Genomic DNA, 15314 nt, shown 5'->3' on the forward strand with positions numbered 1-15314 from the left:
GCAAACAAGGTGACATAGACTCTGCCTTCTTGTTTCAGCTCTCATATTGACAAAAATTTCGGCCAGGCACAGTGGCTCATGCCTGTAATCCCAGCACTTAGGGAGGCCAAGGCAGGAGGATCCCTTCAGCTTAGGAGTTCGAGACCAGCCTGGGCAACATAGCAAAACCCCATCTCTACAAAAAATACAAAAATTAGCCAGGCGTGATTGCACAGGTCTGTAGTCCCGGCTACTTGGGAGTCTGAGATGGGAGGATGACTTGAGCCCAGGGAAATCAAGGCTGCAGTGAGCTATAATTGTGCCACTGCACTCCAGCTTGGGTGACAGAGCAAGTTTATATATTGATTGGTGAAAATGTGACCAGAGACTCGCCAGACCTAACCTTGTATTTCCTTTAGGAGCAATGGTTCAGTCTTTGCTAACTCAGTGTTTGCAGTGACGTTATGATGTAACTACTGGCATAGGGCTGAGTTCGTCCCTGCACAGGGCTGAGGGTAGGGGTTGTCTTAAAAGTCTCTCCTTCCCTGAGTAGGAGAGTAACCACAATACCAGAGCCAGCAGAGGGTGCCAGAGGTCGGGGCCAAGAAACAAAATTCTCAGTGCTCCCTCCGGTCATCTTGGCTGTACCTTTGGCCACGGCACTCCTCCCAAAGGCAATGGCTTCCAAACTCCTGCACATGGTCATCCTCTGGCCGCTACTCTTGGCCCAGAAGTTTGGCCTCCAGCATCTCTCCAATGGCCATTTCTTGTGGGAGAACACCAAGGCCAACACCGAAGTTAGTGACATGGCAAAACAATACACGGAGAACAGTCTTTCGGTTCCAGACCATGTGATCACATGCCTAATCGTGTCAGAGTTAGAGAACAGGTATGCCCAGCACTGGCTCCCAGATGGTTTTCTGAGGACGTTAGGACAAACCGAAGCCCTCATTTGAAGACAAAATCTATGAAGTAGATTTAGTGATCACTTTGAAGATTCCATTCGAAACACTTAAAGATTGTCTCAGCCGACATTGGATTCACTCTTCTTGCACTAGGGTATGTAACCTGGGCTTCAATCCACCTGGTGGACATGAGATTGATGACATCTCTGGGTAACTGTTAGTCCAGCAGGAGGATGATAAACTCAAAGCAGTTGCTGCCAGGATAAGACAGTACAAGGTTGTGGCAAAGCCAGTCATTTAATTATGCAAGAGCCCAGGCATGCTCCACCATTTTTCTGGGATGGAGACTGATAAAATCTGGCCCTATGTCTACACATTTTTCTTAATAAGATCACATCTATTCAGTCCAAAGAAGAATCAGGAAGATATGGTCACTTGTTCAATTGTGTATGTAGTATTGGTGCTATGTCCAAATGAGAAGCTGGCTGAGATAGCTTGCAGCATCTTTCTAGCTTAAACGGTGAACTCTTAGGAAAACTAATGAGTAGAAAGAGCTCATGAAATGTCCTTTAAAAAGAAGGGCCACCTGCACATATTTAAGGTATCTCTGCACATGTCTCAATACCTCCACAAGAAAGCAACTCAGGCTAGATTTCAGCAGCATACAGTCTAAGCTCTAGCTGATTTTTGACAATTGTGTTGTTTCTATAGTATCCTTTTTTACAAGTGATGGTGGTGGTCTCTGGTTCTCCTCATCCCCTGAAAGCTTGTTGAATCACAGCACCAGTAGGCCTGAGAATGCTAAGGGCTCTAGGCCAGGCTTTCTCCCAGATTCTCTGGTATGTGCCCTCCTGGTGACAATGAAATTGGCTAATTGCTCTCAGTGGTCTCAAGTGACTATGTCCACAGTTCATCTTTCATAGTAGGAATCACTCCTTTTTTTCTTCATCCACACTCCATAGAATCTATCCTTTTCAGACATCCTAGGAGGAAAGGATTTGGCTTCTAATTTTTTTTTTGGCTATATATTTTTGACATCTGCTTTTTCTTAGGTTATTACATTTATTAAGTAATACAGATAATTACTGCTTTTATCTCTCTCAAATTTTTCTTTCTGAGAACTGAGAGCAAGAATATTGCCTTGAATGCCTTCATGTACTGGGAACTGAGGGTGTTATTAAACTGCTGGTCTGAACTCTCACGGATTGATGCTTCCCCTTTGTGTTACTGTGAAAAGATTCAACCCCTAAACGTTTTTTGGCAACCCCCAAAGTCTTTTGGGAATCCTCAAAACACATGGGAAATATTCATCTACATAAATGTTGAAAGATCCTATCTTATGTATAGAAGTAATAAGACCAGGCCGGGTATGGTGGCTCACACCTGTAATCCCAGCACTTTGGGAGGCTGAGGAGGGTGGATCACCTGAGGTCAGGAGTTATAGACCAGCCTGGGCAACACGGCAAAACCCCATATCTACCAAAAATACGAAAGATTAGCTGGGCATGGTGATGCACGCCTGTAGTCCCAGCTACAGGCTGAGTCACAAGAATTACTTAAACCAGGAGGTGAAGGTTACAGTGAGCGGAGATCACATCACTGCACTCCAGCCTGGGTGACAGAGTGAGACTGTGACTCAACAAAAAGTATAAGACCATATGGAACTACTGACCAATAAATAGTTAAGCTTTTTGTTCAAGACAGCAAAATGTATTTTGAAAATGCTGCTACCTCTTGATGCTGACAGTGTTTTCCTCCCGTGAGTGACCCAAGCATATTATAAATAATTGGCAAAGGGAATGAAGCTGGTTGGGTGGAGCAAAAGGTTGCATTAGCTATGCCTAGAGTGAATAGAAGAGCTTTATGATGATGAGAAAGCAAAATCTTTACTTTTTATTTTTTCTATTCCAAAGATTCACTCTGATTCATCCTGACTAGTACTGACAGTTTATAGAAAATCTCAGCTGTTCTCTTTCTAGCACCTAGTTTCAGATATGAGCATGGCCCCTTCTCCTCCTCCAGATCCCCAGTAAAACTTCACCCACAGCAGCTTCTTTCTCCCCACTGGAGAAAGAGTGGGGAGCCCAAACCCCTTTCTTTCATCTAATCACCTGGCCACAATTTGGCCCCTTTGTTAAAATGATATATAACCTCCATGTCTAACTGCTTCTTTGGCTCTTTACTTCTTTTCTGTGAAGCCCCCATTTATGTAAAAATATTAACATCCATAAAATGGATGCCTTGTCCTCTGTTCATCTGTCTTTGGTCAGTTCAAAGTCTGACTGGAAGACAGATAGTCTCACCATCCTAGGGCAGTGCTACTTAGGGTGTCCCTGACCAGAAGCAAGGCTACATCTAGAAAGCTTGTTAGAATTGCAAATGACTGGGCATTCTAGATCTACTAAATCTGAAATTCTGTGGGCAAAGACCTGGTATCTGTTTTCATAAGCCTTCTGTGTGATTCTCACACATGCTCGAGTTTGAGTACCACTTCCTGGAGAGATGGGCAGGGGGAAGTGGGAGGGTGGGCACGGAGCACTTGCTTAGGACTCTTGCCAGGCTCTCTAACTCCCATCTGCCTGGCTTTCCATGATTTCCTGGTCCTTGTTTCTCCAAGCCAAACCACATTTAGGAACACACACAATCTGGAGTGCAGAATTCTTTGAACTTTATCTAGGTGGCTGTTTCTTAACCAACAGATCATAGTTCCTAACAGGACACATATGGCTGTTCTGGGAGATCAACACTGAAACCCCAGGGCATCTCTGAGCACAGCCACAGGGCAAGAGAGAAGTGACATGGTGAAGGGGATCAGGTTATACCACCCCAAAGTATGCCACCTTGGCATATGATTATTTTGGGCTGAAAGCAATGGAGAAATAGCAGTTGTAAGAAGAGCTCTCTGCCCTTTCCTTTTCCGCCTAGAAGCAGGACATAAATTTCCCTTTGTGAAGGTGGCAAAAATTTCCACCCCTCTCCTGTACCAGAATGAAGAAAGTGACTTATCACTAGAGACAGAAAGCTGGCACTGAGACGAGTTGGCATAAAGACACCTTACTAAAGCAACCCTTGCTTTCCATTACTTTCCCTATATACTTCCTAGTCACTTTCCTACAATTTTTCACCCCTGGAAGCCCAAACCCGTTTCCTTTGTCCAGTCACCTGGCCACAATTTATCCCCCTTTGTTAAAATGATCTATAAGCTCCCAAGTCTAACTGCTTCTTTAGGTTTTCTCTTCTTTTCTGTGAAGCTCCCGTGTATGCAAAAATGTTAACATCCATAAAATAGATGCCTTTTCCCCTGTTAATCTGTCTTTTGCCAGTTTAATTCTCAGGCCCCAGACACTGAACCTAAGAGGGTAGAGGAAAAGGGTTTTGCTTGTTTGTTTGTTTTCTCCCCTGCAGTGAAAAGAACTAACAGGTGAGATAACCCTGTAGTCAGGAAAGGATTTTTATCTCATTTACAAAAACATGTTTCAGTGTGGTGAATTGAATCCTATCAGTTGCTGTTATTAATTTTTCTATATCTTCCCTGATTTCAAAAGGCATGTTTGAGGCAGCTTATTAAAATACAAACAAGTTTAAAAAAAATAGGTAGATATCCTTAGGATTTGCAAGGTGTTCACTTAAAACATTCTTAAAACGATTAGCTTCTTTGCTGATATGGCAGGAACCAAAGATTCCAGTATTTGAGCACATAAAAAATGCTGCTGCTATGGCGGGGTACAGTGGTTCACACCTGCAATCCCAGCACTTTCAAAGGCTGAGGCAGCTGGATTACTTGAGCCCAGGAGTTGAAGACCAGCTTGGGCAACACGGCAAAAGACCTTCTCTACGGCCGGGCGCGGTGGCTCAAGCCTGTAATCCCAGCACTTTGGGAGGCCAAGACGGGCGGATCACGAGGTCAGGAGATCGAGACCATCCTGGCTAACACGGTGAAACCCCGTCTCTACTAAAAAAAATACAAAAATCTAGCCGGGCGAGGTGGCGGGCGCCTGTAGTCCCAGCTACTCGGGAGGCTGAGGCAGGAGAATGGCGGGAACCCGGGAGGCGGAGCTTGCAGTGAGCTGAGATCCGGCCACTGCACTCCAGCCTGGGTGATAGAGCGAGACTCCGTCTCAACAACAACAAAAAAAAGACCTTCTCTACAAAAAATACAAAAATTAGCTGGTGGCATACGCCTGTAGTCCCAGCTATGAGGGAGGCTGAGGAGGAAGATCACCTGAGCCTGGGGAGGTCAAGGCTACAGTGAGCCTTGATCATTCCATTTCACTCCAGCCTGGATGACAGAATGAGACCCTGTCTGAAAAAAACAAAAACAAAAACAAAACAAAAAAACACTCCGCTGCTTACCTGTGCCAGAAATAACAACATCTAAAGTGAAGACTTAAGAAAAACGTAATGACTACTTGATTACCCTTAAGATTCTGCATTCTTTATAATGTTCTTTGCATTTCAAAAACAGCCTATTTATTGCAGAAATTTACTTAACCTTTTACTTTACTTGAGCATGTATGTATGTTGCTTAGATAAAAGTAATGCCATAAAAATCTGTATAATCTTGGATTTCATTTTTACTTTGAAATGGGAGCTTTTTGTTTATAAGGTCATAAAAAACTAAGTGTTTTTGTTAAGAAATTAGATTTTTTAATGGCAGAAAAAATGACTTGTTGACTCATTATGAAATCAAAATCTCTCCAAGTTTTTAAAAAACTACTTCAAGCCATTCGATAAGTAATATTCCTTTGCAAATCATCTTAGATTTAGTATTATAGTGTTTTCTCAATTTTTGTGTGTGCTAAAATCAATTTTGTGGGGTATATGTGTGTGAAGGCGAAAGGTGACTCACAGTCACAGTACCTAGTATTGCAACTTTCAGGCCTTGGTTTTGTAGCTTCAGCTACCACAGACTTAACAGCTAGACTGATTCTGAGTAAGAACAAAAGGGTTTGACCATAGAAGGAAGCTCCTTTAAGATCCTTGTGAAATGGTTATAATAAGCAGGTTGACTCTTGCCCCTTGGAGAGCACCACCCTGTGTAAAGCTGATATGATCACGAACCCTCCCTTACCTCCTCCCACTTCTGTATATTATCTGTGTGCATGTGCTCCTTCTCTCCATCTTTCTTGCATGCTCTTTTCTTTTTCTCTGTCTGACCCAAGAGAAAGAGAAATGTATTGATGAAAAGTCTTTAAATAGTGTAATTAATTCATTTATAGTGTATGAGAATAAATTAAAAAAAGGATATTTGTCTGTAAAAAGTAGGTAAACAGAAACAAATAAAAGAAAAGCTATGACAGGAAAATAAGGTATAGCAAAGTGTATGCCATAAGGTGCTGTATGATTGCTAAAGCTGTACCTCAAATTTGGCTCTGAGCTTCCTAGTAGATAGAGCAAAGAGAAGAACAAATCAATTACAAGATGCACTATGTTCACAAATTGGAAACATCTCATAGGCTTTGCTTGATACCAGCACAGCAAAGAGATGTTGTTCTGAAAGGCCTAAAAGAGGGAACACAGTGTGAGATACTTGGGAATAAGTCAAGGGAGGACGTCAGGGCACGGGTGGTTCCCGGATGGGGAATTGATTTTGGGTGAGGTAACTGATCAAAGCTCTAGAGTTCTCAAAGGATGCAACCTTGTTCCTCATTCATTCTCTATTCTTCAGAGTTCTGCCCTATTTCCTCAGAGCCTGCAAGCTAGGACACGGCCAGAAGGCTAGGGTGGAATTACAGGGCGGCTGCCCTTTCAGGTATAGCATTTGGTACCATGGTTCACAATGGCCATGGGTTTCTAACTCTGACTACACATTAGAACCATTTGAGCCATTTTCCAAAATTATACAATTGCCTGGCACCATCCAAATTAACTGAATACTGGGAATGGGCCCAGGATTTTTTTTTTTTTTTTTTTTTTGATGCTTCATCTAGTTCTTATGTAGAGAGAGAGTAGGGAACCACTTACAGTGAGCATTTTCAGAGGTTTATGAACTTGAAGGTATCTCAGAGTCACATGAGGAATTTGTTAAATATTCAGTTTCCTTAGCGACATGCTCCCTCCCAATTCCCCCAGCCACCACAGAAGGCCTGGGAATATTCTATTTATTTATTTATTTATTTATTTTTTTTTTTGTTAAGACAGAGTTTCATTCTTGTTGCCCAGGCTGGAGTGCAATGGCGTGGTCTTGGCTGACTGCAACCTTCACCTCCAAGGTTCAAGCAATTCTCCTGCCTCAGCCTCCTGAGTAGCTGGGATTACAGGTGCCTGCCACGACGCCCAACTAATTTTTGTGTTTTTTGTAGTGATGGGGTTTCACCATGTTGGCCAGGCTGGTCTCGAGGAATTCTCTATTTCTTTTTTTTTTTTGAGACGGACTCTGGCTGTGTTGCCCAGGCTGGAGTGCAGTGGCAGGATCTAGGCTCACTGCAAGCTCCGCCTCCTGGGTTCACGCCATTCTCCTGCCTCAGCCTCCCGAGTAGCTGGGACTACAGGTGCCCGCTACCATGCCTGGCTAATTTTTTGTATTTTTAGTAGAGACGGGGTTTCACTGTGTTAGCCAGGATGGTCTCGATCTCCTGACCTCGTGATCCACCTGCCTCGGCCTCCCAAAGTGCTGGGATTACAGGCGTGAGCCACCACGCCCAGCCTGGAATTCTCTATTTCTAACAAGCACTCGGGGTAATTCTGATGCTGATGATCCACAGAGTCACACTAGTCCACAGAGTGTAAAGGGGAGAGACCTGGGCCCTGGCCTGCTCTGACAACAGCAGGTTGTGTGACCTTTTGGGCCTATTCCTTAAACCCTCTGGGTTTATTTCCTCATTGGTAAGAAATAACCTGTGGTGCCTACGGTGCAGGGCCAGGATTGAAATCCACAATCCCACCATGGATATGATTCTGTGTTCATTAATTTCAAGTCTGCTTGCTAAGAGCAGTAATGTATGTATCAGTTTGGGACATGAGTGGAAGAGTGCCCTTTGGCCTAGATTTTACTGTCTTGTGTCAAGATTTGGGTGCATTTATATGTGATCCAACTGACAGGTAGCTAAACTTACCACTGGTAGCACAGGCTCTTCTATAAGAACCAAACATGCCCAAAATGTGCTAAAACAGAATATTTTATTTTAATAACATATGTGGCTCAGAAATAAACTTGTTATAACAGCATGGGTTTTATTAACCAAGAATCATAGAACAACTTATCGAAGTGTGGATATCGCTTGGTGATCTGAGTCTACAAATACCACCTTCTGAACAGCAACCAAACCATAACCTTGTTTATGAGAAATGTCCAATTAATGTACATAGAACCACACCAAGTGGTGTGGGAAGAGAGATGAGGGAAGTGGGCATGGCAAGGAGCTGGGACTGGGTTCGGGCTCTAGTCCTGGCCAGGACCTCCTGTCTGCTTTGGCTAAGTCAGTTCTCCTCAGGACCAGGTTGCTCATCTGTAAAATGAGGGTGTTAGATTAGTATCTCTAAGATTCCTTCTCTCCACCACAGGCTGTAAAAATCAAACTAACTGGGCCGGGCACAGTGGCTAACGCCTGTAATCCCAGCACTTTGGGAGGCCAAGTTGGGCAGATCATGAGTTCAAGAGATTGAGACCCTCCTGGCCAACATGGTGAAACCCTGTCTCTACTAAAAATACAAAAATTAGCTGGGCGTGGTGACACATGCCTGTGGTCCCAGCTACTCGGGAGGCCCAGACAGGAGACTCTCTTGAACCCAGGAGGCAGAGATAGCAGTGAGCCAAGATCGTGCCACTGCACTCCAGCCTGGCGACAGAGTGAGGCTCTATCTAAAAAAATAAAAAATAAAAAAAATAGTGAAAAAATGAAACTAACTGAAACTAAAGCACCAAGTGGCTTCTCCACTTGGTTTCCTCAGCTAGGTCAGAACCCTCATCTAACCATAGTAAGCCACATAGGTCCCTCCTCTTTCAAGTACCCACCTGCACTCAAACCAACACCCCTGTGAACCAGTCCTCACCCACTCACTCTTTTAGAAAGGTGATATTCAACTAGCCTCACTCATAATTTCCAGCAGAAACAAACTTGGCACTCTTTATGTTGCAGTCCCTATGAAACCCAAATTCTAGGTACAAACTACCTTCAAACAAGAGGCATTTTTCAGGGTGGAGGTAGAGATAGGTCATTTAGCTCAGTGGTAAGCATTCAAGCTCTGAACATTAAAAAAAAAAATTAGTTCCCTAAATCCTCGTAGAGAACCAGAAATGGCTAGCAACAACCTATAAATGAATTATTGACAAAACCATGGAGACTTGTTTTCTTTCTGCCACTCCTTGTATCCGGATGTGTATTAGCTTCCTATGGCTGCTCTAAGAAATCGTTGCAAACTTATGGAACTAAAACAATACAAATGTATTATCTGAGTTCTGGAGTTCAGAAGTCTAAAATGGCTCAGCAGAGCTGTGTTTGTTCTGAGGGTTCTAGGAGCAAATCCACGTCCCTGCTTTTTCCAGCTGTAGGAGGCTGTCTGCATCTCGTGGCCACTCCGACCTCCTCTTCCATTATCTTGTCGCCTTTTCTTACTCTCCTACTTCCCACTTTCCTTCATAAAGATCCATGTGTTTACATTGGGCCCACCCAGATAATCTGGGATAATCTCCCCATCTCAAGGTTCTTAAATTAATCACATTTGAAAGTCCCTTTTGCCAAGTAAAGGAATACGTTTGCAGGTCCTATGGATTAGGATGTGGACATCTTGGGGGGCTGTTTTTCTGCCTACTATACAGACTCATCTTCAGACCCCACCTCAGCATTTACTATCTGTGTGACCTTTAGCAAATGATATCCTTTCTCTGAGCCTCAGTTTTTCATTGATAAAACCAGGATAATAATAAACCCATCTTATGGGGTTTATTTTGTTTTGCTTTTTTTGATTTTGGTTGTTTTTTTTTTTTTTTTGAGATGGAGTCTCACTCTGTTTCCCAGACTGGAGTGCAGTGGTGCCATCTTGACTCATTGCAAGCTCCGCCTCCCGGGTTCACACCATTCTGCGGCCTCAGCCTCCCAAGTAGCTGGGACTACAGGCACCCGCCACCACACCTGGCTACATTTTTGTATTTTTAGAAGAGACGGGGTTTCACCATGTTAGCCAGGGTGGTCTCGATCTCCTGACCTCGTGATCCGACCCCCTCGGCCTCCCAAAGTGCTAGGATTACAGGCATGAGCTACCGTGCCCGGCCGATTTTGTTTTGTTTTGTTGAGGAATAAATAAGGTAAATAGTGCCTGCCTGGTACATGGCACACACTCAATACATGTTATTCCTAAGAGAAGGAACAAAATTGGGGTTTTAGTGAAAAAGCCATCTGGGGGTCGGATGCAATAGCTCATGCCTGTAATCCCAGCACTTTGGGAGGCTGAGGCGGGTGATCACTTGAGCTCAGGAGTTCAAGACCAGCCTGGGCAATGCAGTGAAACTCCTTCTCTACTAAAAATACAAAAATTAGCCAGGTGTGGTGACATGCCCCTGTGGTCCTGGCTACTCGGGGGGCTGAGTCAGGAGGATCGTTTGGGCCCAGGAGGCAGAGGAGCAGACTACACTACAGCCTGGGCAACAGAATGAGGCTGGGCCTGTTTGTAGTCATTCACATCGAGCATCACAATCAGTGATGATATTTGGGTTGATAACATAGATGCAAAATTCTAATCTTCAAAAACCATTGAGTAATTATAAGAATTGAAAAAAACAAAGCCCATATTTTCTAGATCTAACAGTGAGTTAAACAGCAAATTCAATTTACTGGCATCTCTTCCCTCCATCCCCTGGGCATTCTTTGTAGCTGAGGGCTGCCTATGGGCTGCTGAGCATTGGTGCTGAGAGGATGCAGGAGAGAATATACTGAATCTGGTGGCGGGAGGCTGTTGTACTGCTGTGGGAAACTTGAAGGAAACAGTCTCTGTTTGCCATGCATCTCTGCAGCATACCCATTCAGAGTTTCCTAATTAAAGGGCCTCCAGTTCCATGCTGAACAGGAAAATCAACTATTCTGCCTAGGTCAAGGTGGAATGTGATATAACTCAAATAGAACAGGGAAATGTCCATAAAAACAAACAAGTCCTCCATCCTATTAGAGAGGAATAACCACCCCATAAAACAAGTGATTAATATTGAACCAAAGGGATAGCAAAGTACCTGAGCTATGGACCAGTTGCAAAGGCTTTGAAGCATGGTGAAATAAATATGAACTCTTCCCCTTCACACCCATGGGAGTAAGTGCTTGCCCAATCCTTTGGGAAATGTAGTTAGACGTGATAATCACATATACATGAGTGAAACCATGCAAGGTTCCCAAGAGGAATCTGACATAATCACAGGTTCCATTGCAAAGTACTTTGGCAGCTACAAACAGTTTCCCCATACTTATTTCATTTAATTTTCAGGGTAACCCTGTGAAATGGCCAAGGGAGGTTTTAATATCTCTGTTTTTACAGATGAGGAAACTGAGGCTTAGAGGAATGAAATGACTTCCTTAAGGTCACACAGCAAATTAGTAGCAGAGCCAGGATTTGAGTGCAGATCTGTGGGCCACTGGGTGGGTGGCGGGAGAGGGGTCTTGCTCTACTTTTGGCAGTTTTCCAGTAAGACTGTCCATCTGTTGCCTTAATGGTGATATGGATGCAAGCTGCTTTTGCTTGCCGTCCCTGGCCCTGCCCCTGGCCTCACCTTCAAGCTGTCCCTAGTTCCCAGAATATTCTACCATCTTGCTTCACAAAGTGTGGTTACCTAGTGAAGTAAAGCACAGCACGAGCATGAGCAGGGATTGTGTTAGGGGAGCAGAATTCACCCCACCCCATCCCTCCAGACCCAGATCCCCAGGTGGTACCTAAGCACAAACAAGTTCAAGAAGCACTGACCGGCCACATTTGCCCATCAAGGCCTGCCTGACACTCCAAAGCAGCTTCTTCTCTGCCCTTCTCCCTGATCCAAACACTCTGAGGCCTGAACAACAGTTACACTAATTTCCTCCCTCCTAGAACTTCCCCTTACACCTGTCCATGGTTCTGTGGTCTCCAAAGTACTCCTCAGGCCTACTCAGTTCTCCTCAGTCTCCTCACAAAAATACCCAAAGAGCCCTCAGCAAGGCGTGCTCTCCTGAGGCAAGAGCTGACTCCACTGTCTGCTCTAAGAGGGCACCCTACAACCTCTCCTTGGTGTAATCAAGGAGAACAAATTTGAGTGTTTACTTTTCTTCACTAGAGAATCTGTGGCAGAAATAACAAAAGACACTGGCAGCAAATGGAAGGGAGTGATGAGGTGGAGTGCAATTAATCCACAGGCTGGAAGAACTCCTGATAATAAATCGATCAATCAATCAATCAGGAGTTAGTTTTGTGAGAGAAAGAGAGAAGATAACTTGAATAAGTTACTCTCTCTCGCTCTTCATCCTCCTCCCCACTGCCTCAAACTTTAAGAAAGTTACTTTTAATATTATTATTATTTTGAAATGGGGTCTTTCTATGTTGCCCAGGCTGGTCTTGAACTCCTGGTTTCAAGTGGTCCTCCTGCCTTGGCCTCCCAAGTAGCTGGGATTATAGGCACAAGCAAAATCACCTGACAAGAAACTTCCTTTTAAGAGCACAGATAATTTGTCAAGTCCTCTCAGAGTCACAGTTCAGGGGCATTAAAAGTTTAAGAAGAAACAATGATTTATAAAAAAATTAAACCACCACCACCACCACAACAAAAAAACACTGAAAGTTTCCTGATGCAAACAAAAACAAATAAAACACGATGATTCAAGTTTTAGGCTCGGCAAATGCAAGTTTAAGTTTCAAAGGCCCTACACTGCCCCGGAAGAGCCGGTGGGGGTAGGGGGACATTTTCCCCTGTCCGCCTTGGCAGGAAACCAAGCTAAACCACCAGTGGGGCCAGGACACATCCTGCCCTCTGAAGAAAATCACAAGGCTGACATGCTCAAAGCAGCCATAATTTATGGTAGACCAGTTGGGAAGAATGTGGTATTTGTTGACTTTTGTTTCTGTAGCAGATGGTGACTTTGGAAGACCCGAGGTTCACAACCAGAAAACATGACTGTCAACTGGAAATATATTTATGGTTTCCTGCAAGGCTTATAAAGTTGAAAAATCCACCCATACATAAACAAAAAGGGGATGAGGAGGGGTGCAGGAAGTATGCCCAGGCTTCTTCCAGAGGAGTTCTTGCTCTTCTGGCCAAGTGGCTCTTTGACAGGTCTCTGCAAAGGTGACAGCAGAAGTTTCTCTTTAGCTCTCACGAAGATTGACTGTAATCATCTCTGCTAGGGCCAGGCGTGGTGGCTCACGCCTGTAATCCCAGCCCTTTGGGAGGCCAAGCAGGACAGATCACCTGAGCCCAGGGGTTTGAGACCAGCCTGGAAACATGGTAAAACACCATCTCTACTAAAAAATACAAAAATTAGCCAGGCATGGTGGTACATGCTTATAATCAGAGCTACTCGGGAGGCTAAGGCACAAGAATCACTTAAACCTGGGAGACAGAGGTTGCAGTGAACTGAAATCGCATCACTGCACTCCAGTCTAGGGTGACAGAGCAAGACTTTGTCTTAAAAAAAAAAAAAAAGGCTGGGCGTGGTGGCTCAAGCCTGTAATCCCAGCACTTTGGGAGGCGGAGACAGGCGGATCACGAGGTCAGGAGATCGAGACCATCCTGGCTAACACGGTGAAACCCCGTCTCTACTAAAAAATACAAAAAACTAGCCGGGCGTGGTGGTGGGCGCCTGTAGTCCCAGCTACTTGGGAGGCTGAGGCAGGAGAATGGTGTAAACCCGGGAGGCGGAGCTTGCAGTGAGCTGAGATCCGGCCATTGCGCTCCAGCCTGGGTGACAGAGCGAGACTCCGTCTCAAAAAAAAAACCAAAAAAAACTCCTCTGCTAGGCAGCCTGTGGCTACTTGGCCACTTATATCTGAGTCTGGGCAGAAAGAGCAGGAAGGCTGCAGGAAGGAAGTATCAGGATGTAGGAAGTTAGTGTTTTCCAGGACGGGGTGTCTAATTTTAAGAGGACAGATTTTTTTCCTTACCCCTGGTAAGAAAATGTATGTTTGATTGTAGGTCTGACTGAGATTCTTCTCCCGGAAATCCTATCATACTTCACAGAAGGTTACCCCTCAAATTAAGTCTGTGCCGGTATTGGCCAGCGGGTAGAGGAGTGCTCGTTATTTTCCATAGCCACGGTTCCAGGATGCACTGCTCTTCCCATCCTTCCTCCCACCAGGACACACAAGAAGAGTAAATACAGCTGCATATCCCCAGGGTTGGTCTAAAATCTAGGAGGACTGTAACTCTGCCTTTGAGTTTTACAACTACAATGTGTTCAACACTGTCCTTGGTAGGGGATGGGGATGAGAGAGAAGAATCCGTTTCAGAACATTTGTTGTAGCAGAGATCTTCAGCTCTGCATCAGCAAAAACTTCAGAAAGCCTTCTGCTACTTATTCATTGTTCCTGCAAAATAAACAGAGCAGTGGCTACAAGCGGGGAGGGGAAATTTGACAAGACGTCACCTCTCAACTAAGAAGGAGAGAAGAAAGAGACTTGGCTAGCTAGCTACATCTGATATATTCTAGCACTGTAAACTCTCCCCCAAATCAGGAGATAAGAATCCCACGAATAACCTGATCCCTGCTCAGGGAAATATTTTATCTTTAAGCAGGTATGTCCTTGAGGGATATGAGGTTTAAAGGTGAGGGCTCAGAGGTTTCAAACTGGCAGCCAGTGGGTGGAATCCAGTTTACACAGCTGTTTTAGTTGGCACACAAAATGGTCTTCTCTTTTTAAATTTGTTTCCAACATTAACAGAGCAGGTTTCACATAAATATCTGAGTTTCTGTCATTTCTTGAAAAAATAGCAGATTTGGCTGTGCTGAGCCCCAAATTCCGCAGAGCCATGGTTACTGTTACTGATTTAAGTGGAGCCAGGGTTCTAGTTAACGCCAGTCCTTACCACTCCTTCTAACCTTAACCTGACTTGTTTTATTCTATCTCCTTATCTGCCCATGTCAGGAAATGGTTTGTAAATATTCTGTTTTGTTCCCTAAATGAGTCCCAATTACTTTGCTGACATAATAGCACTTTTGAATACAAGTCGATTTGTCACTTGGCTTTTTGTATCTGAATCCCTTAATTTGGGCTCCCAACTTTGTGAAGCTTCTTAAAGATTAGCCTTATCTATGGCTATTAGAATCATGAAGGAATCTGTCAGGGAAACACTTTTAAAACTTTAGGCTATAAATTAAGCAATTTCCTTAGCGTTTTCTAAAGAATCAGTATCTTTGCTACAGATCTGTTTATTGATTTTCTTTAAAAAACGGAGATCAGAAATCCTGATTTAGTACTTTGAATTGCTTGGAAGTAAGAGACTACTGAAATCCAAGGCACTTATTATCATCACAATTTATAACAGCA

The 15314-nt window shown here is 44.0% G+C and overlaps 1 pseudogene; it reads left to right on the top strand.

Moving 5' to 3' along the window:
• Positions 1-656: 656 nt before the first annotated feature.
• On the top strand, positions 657-1361 carry LOC105508491 (annotated as a pseudogene).
• The last annotated feature ends 13953 nt before the right edge of the window (positions 1362-15314 follow it).

Source organism: Colobus angolensis, unplaced genomic scaffold (genome assembly GCF_000951035.1).
Source record: "Colobus angolensis palliatus isolate OR3802 unplaced genomic scaffold, Cang.pa_1.0 Scaffold162, whole genome shotgun sequence".
In the NCBI taxonomy this organism is placed as follows: Eukaryota; Metazoa; Chordata; class Mammalia; order Primates; family Cercopithecidae; genus Colobus; species Colobus angolensis.